Source organism: Euleptes europaea, chromosome 17, assembly GCF_029931775.1.
Source record: "Euleptes europaea isolate rEulEur1 chromosome 17, rEulEur1.hap1, whole genome shotgun sequence".
NCBI classification, from domain to species: domain Eukaryota; kingdom Metazoa; phylum Chordata; class Lepidosauria; order Squamata; family Sphaerodactylidae; genus Euleptes; species Euleptes europaea.
The window spans coordinates 25,982,320-25,992,648 of record NC_079328.1 but is presented as its reverse complement, the minus strand read 5'-3'; positions in this window follow the sequence as shown (position 1 = coordinate 25,992,648).

Below are 10,329 nucleotides of genomic sequence, written 5' to 3'. Positions count from 1 at the left end.
TGGCATTGAGGTCCCTTCCCAAACCACACCCTCCTCAGGCTCTGCCCCAAATACCTCCCGCCAGTAGCAAAGAGGGACCTGGCAACCTTACTTAAGAGGGGAGTGGACATGTTCATGGAGAGGGCAATTCATGGATACTAGTCAAAATGGATACTAGTCATGATGCCTACCTATTCTCTCCAGGATCAGAGAAACATGCCCATTATATCAGGTACTGCAGAAGACAGGCAGGATAATGCTGTTGCAGTTGTCTTGTTTGTGGCCTTCCTAGAGGCACCTGGTTGGCCACTGTGTGAACAGACTGCTGGACCTGATGGGCCTTGGTCTGATCCAGCAGGGCTTTTCTTGTGTTCTTAAGTTCAATGGCAAACCGCCCCTGAACGTCTCTTGCCTTGGAAACGCCATGGGGTTGCCCTAAGTCAGCTGAGACTTGATGGCACTTTACCCACACAGGCATTGACACCAGTTGAAAATGGACAATGCTTCTTTTTTGATCACGCACAGCTCTCATCGCTGAAGTGCTTACTTATAAGTACGTCGGCTCAAATGGAGAGAAAGAGAACAAAGGGAGTGTTATTCTGTGTGAGTAGGGATGTAAGGCAAAAAGAAAGGGAAGAATGAAGAGAAAAGCCAGAGCTGACTACTTTTCTTGCCGGTACTGAACAACGCTGAAGACCCTTCATTTGAGTGGAAGTGGGAATGGGGCTCCTGTTGTTCTAGTCCCATCAGACTGGGGAACATCCACCTGACTGAGGAATTCAACCTTGACATAGGGATTAGACTGTGGAGAAAGGGAGGGATAGAGATGTCAGATAGCTAAATGCCTTGGGGCATCCTGTTTCTTTGGATTCCCTTTGCAGCCTCTTGGCTTGGATCTGTGACCCTGGAAAATGATACAACTACCAGTAGAAGAAGAAGAGTTGGTTTTTATATGCCGACTTTCTGTACCACTTAAGGAAGAATCAAACTGGCTTACGATCACCTTCCCCTCCCCCACCCCACAACAGACATCCTGTGAGGTAGGTGGGGCTGAGAGAGCTCTAAGAGCTGTGACTAGCCCAAGGTCACCCGCTGGCTTCATGTGTAGGAGTGGGGAAACCAACCCGGTTCACCAGATTAGCGTCCGTCTGCTGCCCATGTGGAGGAGTGGGGAATCAAACCCGGTTCTCCAGATCAGAGGCCACCGCTCCAAACCACCGCTCTTAACCACTACACCACACTGGTAGGGCAAAATAATGGATGGGTGTACTGTCCACTCAGTGCAAGTCTCTTTGAGCTGGGACACAGGGGAGGGGCCGTGGCTCAGTGGTAGAGCATCTGCTCAGCATGCAGAAGGTCCCAGGTTCAATCCCCGGCATCTCCAGTTAAAAGGACTAGGCAAGTAAGTGATGTGAAAGCCCTCTGCCTGAGACCCTGGAGAGCCGCTGCCAGTCTGAGTAGACAATACTGACTTTGATGTACCAATGGTCTGATTCAGTATAAGGCAGCTTCATGTGTTCATGTGTGTTCAAGCATGTGTGCATGGCAAAGCAGGAGCATGTGCCCTAAATGGCAGACATCCTTTCCATGGCTCTAGCCGCTAGAGCTCAAAGGCTGTAAAACTGACGGCAACAGTCCAAAGTCTTGCCAGTACTGAATTCGAGGAGTTTGTTCAAATTTTTAGGTGTCTTAACCTGTCGTTTAGAGCAAGGCTTTGCAGGTCAGATCTTGCTTCTCTGACAGCCTTATCCAAATAAAAACGGCAAAACGTTTGACAGCTCAGTCATAAAGAAAGAAAAAAAGGGGGGGGGGGAAGCATCCCAGTTCAAAGAGAGAGTTTTCCCCATGGCATCGTTATCATCTTTGTTCTGGGGGTGTTGGCAGGCAACACACATGCAATAAGATAATGTATATATTTGTATGCAACACGATGCTTATGTTCTGTAATTAGGAGGCCATTCCTGTTTTGAGGGTGCAAATTACTATAAGGTGCTGATCACACACCGAGTCAATAACCGCGGCAAATACACGGTGTGGGGAACAAAGTTGCCTCCGCAATGGACAGAATTGGGCAACCCCTTCTTCAAAACGCCTACCACTCCTTCCCAGTTTGTACATGCAAATTCAGTATGTGTTACCGAAGCTACCTCCTCCACCCCTCTGGAATGTTTCAGAATAACCTTTATCTGCACCCCCCCCAACCCCAATCGAACCATTTCCTTCCATCTTTTCAGTGCTGCTGTTTAATTGTGTCCTCCTTTTCTGGGTAGCTTCTGGCCCACATTCCTTGAGCTTTTCTGGAAGGTTATCGCAGGAGACTTAGCGCAAGCCCCGTTCTTTTATATTAACTGCTTTCCCCTTGTCTGCTAAAGCAATTACTGTATCAAAGGAGGAAACGAAGATGGTCTAGCACAATTAGCTCCTAATAAAAGAACATGGGCAGCTTTTAATCACTTAATTTCCCTCTCGGCACTTTACAATTAATTTGTTTGACTATTTGTTCCCAAGTCAAGATAGCAATTTGCTTGGCCGACCTTTGAGGCTTTTTAAAGCCAGATGCTCCCAGATTAGGGTTGCCAACTGCCAGGTAGCAGCAGGAGATCTCCTGCTAATTCAACTGATCTCCAGCCGATAGAGATCAGTTCACCTGGAGAAAAATGGCCACTTTGGCAATTGAACTCTATGGCATTGAAGTCCCTCCCCTCCCTAAGCCCTGCCCTCCTCAGGCTCCGCCTCAAAAATCTCCCGCCGGTGGCGAAGAGGGACCTGGAAACCCTATCCCAGATGCTTTCCTCCAGTCTTCTGGAACCACAAGAGATCTGTGTGGTCTAGGTTTGCCAACCTCCAGGTGCTAGCTGGAGATCTCCTTCTATTACAACTGATCTCCAACCGATAGAGATCAGTTCACCTGGAGAAAGTGGCCGCTTTGGCAATTGGACTCTATGGCATTGAAGTCCCTCCCCTCCCCAAACCACACCCTCCTCAGGCTCCACCCCAAAAACTTCCCGCCGGTGGCAAAGAGGGATCTGGCAACCCTAGTGTGGTCTCAAATACTTCCCCAAGCAGGAGTAGCTTTAGTGATTCTGGAGGCCCCAGGCAAAACTCAAAGATGGGCCTCCAGAGTCACTGCAGGCACAGTCAGGCCTACCCCACCACAGACTTCAATGCCATAGAGTCCAATGGACAAAGCAGCTATTTTCTCCAGGTGAACTGATCTCTATCGACTGGAGATCAGTTGTAACAGCAGGAGATCTCCAGCTAGTACCTGAAGGTTGGCAACCCTATCCAGATGTAACTCTAGCTTAATAGAGACTTTAAAAGCATTTGCTTGTGTAGGTAGGCCAAGGCATTGCAGAGAGTGAGGGGGAATGTGACAGTGGTTGTACTAGTACAGAAAATGGCACAACTGGCCTTTAGTTACCCCATAGTGAGTTGGCTGGCACTTTGCAAGAGAGACTTAAGAGCTTTATAAAAAGGAGCCTGGGCTTTCTTGCATGACAGGCCTGGGCAGAGAACTCTGATGCTGCCACCCAGCCTCCACTTTGTCTTATCTTTCTTTCTTCCCCTCTGCTGTGGGCAGGACCAGCTAAGGATGCCAGCCTCCAGGTGGGGCCTGGGGATGCCTTGGAATTACTGCTCATCTCCAGACTACGGCGCTCAGTTTCCCTGGAGAAAATGGATTCTTTGGAGGGTGGACTGTATGGCATTATACCCCACTGAGGTCCCTGTCCTCCCCGGGCTCCATTCCCAAATTTCCAGGAGTTTCCCAACCTGGATCTGGCAACCCTACCCCCCACCAGTAGCACTTTATAAAAGGAATAAGGATTGTAGTCTAATTCCACTGTTTAGTATATGTATTATTTTGTTCTGACTGCATTGTCTTCTAATAAAATTCTATTTCCTGCACTATTTATGGCGTGTCACTTCTTACCGTTTGCTATTTATATTTCTTTCTATCTCTGTAATCCTGGCCCAACAGCATTTTTACTGGATGTCTTAGGCAGTCTGAGTGCATTGTCTTATATTTTGTAATCTACCCTGAGGCTCAGTGAGAAAGACAGGTTATAAATAAAGTAAATAAATACATTTGGCACAGTGCTGATTTCAGTTGAACTGGAACGCTCAGCAATTGCTGGGTAGGGAACGTGCATCTCTCTGACTGCACATGGTAACAGTTTGCACACCCCGCTTTTGAACACATGAAGCTTCTGAACACATGAAGCTGCCTTATACTGGATCAGACCCTTGATCCATCAAAGTCAGTATTGTCGACTCTGACAGGTGGCAGCTCTCCAGGGTCTCAGGCAGGGGTCTTTCCCATCACCTACTTGCCTAGTCCCTCTAACTGGAGATGCCGGGGATTGAACCTGGGACTTTCTGCATGCCGAGCAGATGCTCTACCACTGAGCCACAGCTAGTTAACAGTGGAAATGATAGTCTCTGCCTCCGGGAACCCCAAAATCCTGGAGAAGGTGCACTCAAGCCTGGCCCTGGCCTATGCATATCAACTGGAAAAGGTCTCTTGGCTTTCTCCACTCTTTCCCCGACTTCAGTTGAGCAGACTTGTGGGTGTGCGCACGCCAACAGACCTCGCTCGATGAGCATCAGTGTTTGGGATGCTGGAAACTATTCGCCTCCTGGGAAAGTAGCCCAGTACCGACCAGCTGAGGCCTGTGATCAGCGCTGCCAGCAGGACAAATTGGTTCCAAGATTTCCACATTTTTGGGAGCAAGCTTATAGAGGCCCTAAAGCTTGAGCTGACTTAACTAGTCTGATTTACTCAACTGCAGGTTCATCCTCCAATTAAAATGCATCTCCTGCTGACGTAGGAAAGGGCCGCAACGTGCAGGAGCCTTACAGGATTCAGGAACACTACTGTTCATTGTGTGGGCTGCCCAAAACGAGCCAGCTCCCTCTTCCTTCACTCAAAAGAAAATTAAAGTTGAATCTTTTCTCCCTACCACTGTATTCTGCCACAGAAAATAGCTTTCTTTCACGGTGAAACTACCACCATCATTTCTACCTAGGGTGGCCAACCTCCAGATGGAGGCTGGAGTTCTTCAGGAATTAGAACTGCTCTCTGGACGACAGAATTCAGTCCCCTTTGAGATAATGGCTGCTTTGGAAGATGGACTCTATGGCATCACATCCTTGCTGAGCTCCCTCCCCTCCCCAAACTCTAGGCTCTGCCCCAAATCTCCAGGACATTTCCAACTCAGAGTTGGCAACCCTGTTTCTACCAATGACCAAGGGCAACTGACAAACCTCTAGGCTCAGCTGTAATTGAGAGAGTAAATCCAATATTCATCTATGTTGATTTTAAGCTCGAAAAACGAGTGATTTGAGCAATCAGATTTAGGATAGTTCAAGAGGGGACCTACAAGTGGAGGGAAATCCCATTTGCTTCTCACTGGCCCCCAGTTTCTCTCCCACTCACTCTCTTCCCCTTTACCTGGGCCCCTCCATCACCATGTCTTACTGCTAAGGTTGCTAGACAACCATAGAATGCCATCCGTGATCTTGCAGGGCTTCCTGAAATCTTGGTTGATCCACTTCCAAGTTTTTGTAACACCTCTTCCCGTCCAAATTGAACTTAATTTTTTTTTGGGGGGGGGGCGTTTTCCTACAAAATCTAGGGCTACCCCTCCAAGTTTGCAAAAATGTCTCCCATCTGTACCTGGCCACACTTTGCTGGCCAAGTTCAGAATTAGATATAAGATAGAATAAACTCCATTAAGAATTAATATTAATAATTAGCATTGGATGTGGAATGGTATAGTATGGCCCCATCTCGTCAGATCTCGGAAGCTAAGTAGGGTAGTTGGAAGGGAAATCTCCAAGGAAGTGTCTTTAGAAGAAGGGAATGGCAAACCACCTCACTTGCCTTAGGGCTGTTTAGCTTGGAAAGAAGGAGTTTAAGGGGAGACATGATAGAGGCCTATAAAATTATGCATGGTATGGAGAGTGTGGACAGGGAGTGTGAGAGATTCAAAACAAAGGCATTAAGAGGGGAGTAGACATGTTCATGGAGGAGAGGGCTACCCATGGCTACTAGTCAAAATGAATACTAGTCATGATGCATACCTGTTCTCTACAGTATCAGAGGAGCATGCCTATTAGGTGCTGTGGAATACAGGCAGGACAATGCTGCAGTAGTCGTCTTGTCTGTGGGCTTCCTAGAGGTTGGCCACTGTGAGAACAGATTGCTGGGCTCGATGGGCCTTGGTCTGATCCAGCAAGGCTTTTCTTATGTTGCCTTGAAAGCCCCTTGCTGGGGTCGCCATAAGTCGGCTTGACTCACATACAGACAACATTATTTGCCCTCTTCACCAGAAGTCCCTAACCTTCCACTAACCCATCACGGAGGTAGCATGGAACTGTAGCGTATACTTGTTACGAGGCCAGAGAGGGTTGTGTTTGTGAAGTGGTAACATATGCGGACATGACCTTTCTGTTCTATGCATCATTCATCATGAAGAGATTGTACCCTGGACTTCATTGCTTTGGACTGCATGCCTGGGGGGGTATTTTTTTTAAATATTCCTGAATATAAAAAGCTCCTTGCATATAGTGACATCAGCACAGCAGGGAGAAAGGTTTAGTTTAACTAGATCACTACCTTGTGCTAGTTTATGACGGGAGAGAAGGTTCTCTCACACCCTTGCAAACAAAACAATACTCCCATGCTGGAGAAGGGAAAATTGATCAATGGCCTGCTTTAAAAAGACTGTTCCATAGCACATCCCATGCATTAAAAAACAACAACCCAGGGTATGGTATGTAAAAATAAAAATAAAAAAAGAAAGAAACCCGTGCCTACCCCTACCCCCAAAGAAGAAGAGTTGGTTTTTATATGCTTTCTCTACCACTTAAGGGACAATCAAACTGGCTTACAGTCACCTTCCCTTCCCCACAACAGACGCCCAAGGCCACCCAGCTGGCTTCGTGTGGAGGAGCGGGGAAACAAATCCATTCACCAGATTAGCCTCCGCCCCTCATGTGTAGGAGTGGGGAAACAAACCCAGTTCACCAGATTAGCGTCCACCACTCATGTGGACGAGTGGGGAATAAAAACCAGTTCTCCAGATCCGAGTCCACCGCTCCAAACCACTGCTCTTAACCACTGCACCATGCTGGCTCTCTCACCCAGCAAGATACTACAACTGAGTATGTCTATAGCGTTTTCTCGGTTTAAATCCCATCACAAATATCATCACAGCAATCCTCAAAGAGCTTTTTTAAAGGTAGAACAGTATAACTATATCCTCATATCACAATGTGGATTGGGGGCGTTGAGGGAGCAGCGTGCTCACAGCCCCAGAGTGGCTGAGTTGAGGTTTGAACTGGTGACCTTCTGGATCACAGCTCATTCTCTTAGCCAGTACTCTATTCCAGGTCCCACGGAGCCCCCCCCCCTCGAATTTCTACACATTAAAATAAATTAAAACGACCTCATTCTGGCTTCAGCAGCTCACAAAAAAGCCAGACCCAATCGGAATCTCTTCTAGCATTCGTGGAAAATTCACTGGTTTGGCTTTTGAGGACTCTCGAGGACCCGGTTCAAACAATTCTGTAGCCCCTGCCTCCCCCCAGCAGGTATTCTTATATTATTTTGGCTTCCCTCATCATCCTAGCAAAAGATAGGTATCCCCCCCCCCCCTTATTGAAGGAGATTGCTGGGGCTTTGCTGTGTGGCCACGAAAAGCACAAGCGCTCAAGCCAATTTGAGACGTGGCGGCCTGTGAAGCAGGCCAACAGACTTGAATTGGCGAGGAAGGCACGGCGGCCAGCCAAGGAGGCCGCTGCAAAGAGATGGAGAATTTTAGAGACTTATAAGCTTTCCTTAGAATTTTTTTCCATAAATGTGATCATGGGGCAGATGGATGGCTCTTAAGAGATAAAGGCAGGCAGTAAATAAAGTTAAATAAACCATCAGTAAAGAGACAGTCGATCAAGATATTCAGCCGAGGAGGGGGGGAATTATCCATTGAAAGGATGAGAAAAATAGAACTGTTTTTACCCAACTATCTGGAGTATAGAGAAGTGGAAGCCTGCTGGAAATTGGTGGGGAGGAGTTGTAGGAGGATAATACCACCACGGGCCCCCAGTGATCTAACAGTGTCCAAACCAAAGTCCTATCAGATGTTCTTGGGATGTAGAGTGGTACGTGCCAGAGAAAGCGGCCCTGCAGCAATGCTGAGTTTGGAGGAAATAGGACCGCAAAGGGCGCCTGGAGGCCCAGAGAAAGAAAAGGCAGGAAAACAAAAAGGGGACTCCCAATACACAGCTGGACTGCTTCGAACAGTCTTCAAGGGCACCTCCAAACAGCACTGGTTACAGTAAATGACTGGGGAGCAGACCAGAACTCTTAACCTTTGAGCATGGAATGCAGCTGGCTGATGAGATGCGAGTGGTCAAGAGCATGGGGGGCCCGTGGCAAAGGACAAACCTTGATCCAAGACAACTCCCAAACTACTTCCATAAACCTAAGACACCCATGTGGAACGGGTGACACCACCTCCTCTTTAAATGATCTGTTCACCCACCATCACCACTGCAGCGGTGTCCACAGCTGGATTTGGTGCCGATGGAAGGAAAGAGAGCAGACTGGCCGCAATGTGTGCCTCTGATGAGTGATCTCAGCCATCCTGACATTCCCATCATCCCCAGGGCCTCACCAAGGGGTAGAACAAGAAGAAGAGTTGGTTTTTATATGCCGACTTTCTCTACCACTTGAGGAAGAACAAAACCAGCTTACAATCACCTTTCCTTTCCCTCCCCACAACAGTCACCCTGTGACTCTGGGGCTGAGAGAGATCTAAGAGAGCTGTGACTAGCCCAAGGTCACCCAGCTGGCTTCATGTGCAGGAGTGCGGAAACCAACCCCGTTCACCAGATTAGCATCTGCTGCTCATGTGCAGGAATGGGGAATCAAACCCGGTTCAAACCACCACTCTTAACCACCACACCATGCTGGCTGGGTAGCAGAAAAGTCACCCAATACTTACTCAATAGGAATGGCCCCTCTAGGTAAACCTGCCAAGGGGACCCCCAATCCTCAACTTCCAGCCCAGAAGGATTAGACAACCTACACTGCTTCTGTACCCTCTTCTCTCCATTTGTTTGCAGGCCTCTCTAAAGCAACACACAAGTCAGTAAACCCAGGAGAACACATGAAGCTGCCTTCTACTGAATCAGACCCTTGGTCCATCAAAGTCAGTATTGTCTACTCAGACCGGCAGTGGCTCTCCAGGGCCTCAGGCAGAGGTCTTTCTCATCACATACTTGCCTGGTCCCTTTAACTGGAGATGCCGGGGATTGAACCTGGGACCTTCTGCATGCCAAGCAGAGTCTCTACCACTGAGCCACATCCCCTCAATGTTGTTTCGAAGCCTTAGGCAGAAGAGCTAAACAGCAGGCTCTCCCCTAGGATGATGAAGTTATAAAAAACAATAACCCATTTTCACATGAACACATGAAGCTGCCTTATACTGAATCAGACCCTTGGTCCATCAAAGTCAGTATTGTCTACTCAGACCGGCAGCGGCTCTCCAGGGTCTCAGGCAGAGGGCTTTCACATCACTTACTTGCCTAGTCCATTTAACTGGAGATGCCGGGGACTGAACCTGGGACCTTCTGCATGCTGAGCAGATGCTCTACCACAGAGCCACGGCCCCTCCCTTTCCTGGCTTTGACAGGGCTGATTTAGGGCAGCCAATAACGGAAGCACGATGGACACACTGACACCTGCAGGTTTTAATTCTTTATTCAAAAGGACCTGGCCTTGCCCCCTGGCATGCTGCCTCTCCCACTCCCCTGAAGCAGCTGGAGAACATGAAGGAAAGTTAGATACTTGGAGGGCTCGTCACAAAGGAAAACAATCCCGGAAAAGGGTTTTTACAAAACCCGTAGACTCCATGGCAAGAAGAGTGAGCTTCTCTGGAAAGCAGGTCGGCAGTGGACTCCTCCCACAACCACCTGGCGTCCAGCAGACAGATCTCCAGCTGCACAAGGAGGCCATGCAAACTTTCAACCGTTGGGCCCTCTTGGCGCCGACGCCCCACGGAATCAGCAGTCATCAGCAGACGAGGCATTAACTCCGCCGCACAAAACTTCCCTCTTCCCTCTTCACTGCCGGGAAGGTAAAGACCTGGAAAAATACCCACTGCTGCCCCTCTCCTGGGCAAGCGCCCTGTGATCAGTACCCAGTGGCAACTGAATTGGCGCCTATGGCACACAGCGGCATCCTGGCAGTAAAAAAACAACAACAACAAAAAGATCTGCCAGAGTGTTCTCAGTTCACCTACTTAATAGTGCGGTGAAAAAAAGGAAACCTATACAGGTTGTTGA